Source organism: Psammomys obesus, unplaced genomic scaffold, assembly GCF_907164565.1.
Source record: "Psammomys obesus unplaced genomic scaffold, mPsaObe1.curated_primary_1811, whole genome shotgun sequence".
Classification (NCBI taxonomy): domain Eukaryota; kingdom Metazoa; phylum Chordata; class Mammalia; order Rodentia; family Muridae; genus Psammomys; species Psammomys obesus.
The window spans coordinates 980,401-981,434 of NW_026594216.1; positions in this window are offsets into that span (position 1 = coordinate 980,401).

The window sequence follows — 1,034 nt, forward strand, 5'->3', positions numbered from 1 at the left end:
AGTGTCCAAGTGGGTTACATAGTAATGGGAAGAGGGACTGCCTCTGACATAATCTGATTGGCCTGCTCGTTGATCACTTCCCCCTGAGGGGGGAGCAGCCCTACCAGGCCACAGAAGAGGACAATGCAGCCAATTTTGATGAGAACTGATAGACTAAGATCAGAAAGAAGAGGAGAACCTCCCCTATCAGTGGACTTGGGGAGTGGCATGCATGCAGAAAGGGGAGGGAGGGTGGGATCGTCAGGGGAGGAGGGAGGGGCTTATGGGGGGATACAAAATGAATAAAGTGTAATTAATAAAAATTTTTTTTAAAAAAAGATAATTCACCAAGATCTAATTGTCTTTATTTTATAAATGCAGCAATACTTCAATATACGTAAGTCAATACATGTAATAAATTACATAAATGGAGTTAACAAAAAAAATCACAGGATCCCAATAGACAGAAAAGGCCTTTAACAAAATCTAACAGGTCATCATGATTAAAGCCCTAGAGAGTTGGAATCTATTCTAGGAGAGTACTACTCAACATTATAAGGTTATATACATGAAAAACCCACAGCTATCATTATCTCCATCAAAATCAGGAATGAGAAAGGTGTCCCCAGTAACCCCATTTCTTCTCAACATGGTAATAGAAGCACTAGCTAGAGCAGTAAGACAAGAGAAAGAAATTAGAAAGAGAAAGAAATTAGAAAATTCAAATGGGAAAATAAGAAGTTAAAGTTAAATTGTCCCTATATGTACACAATATGTTATACAAAAGAGATCCCAAAAAGTCCACCAGAAAATTCCTAGACATTTTCAACATTTTTTAGCAAAGTGTATTTTCAAGATACAAAAATCAATGTACAAAAATTAGTTAACCTTATTATGTACCAACAACAAACACTCTGAGAATGAGAAAGAGATCATGGAAACACTCCCATACACAACAGCTGCTAAGATAGGCAGATAGATAGATAATTAGATAGACAGATAGATAATTAGATAGATAGATAGATAGATAGATAGATAGATAGATAGATAGATAG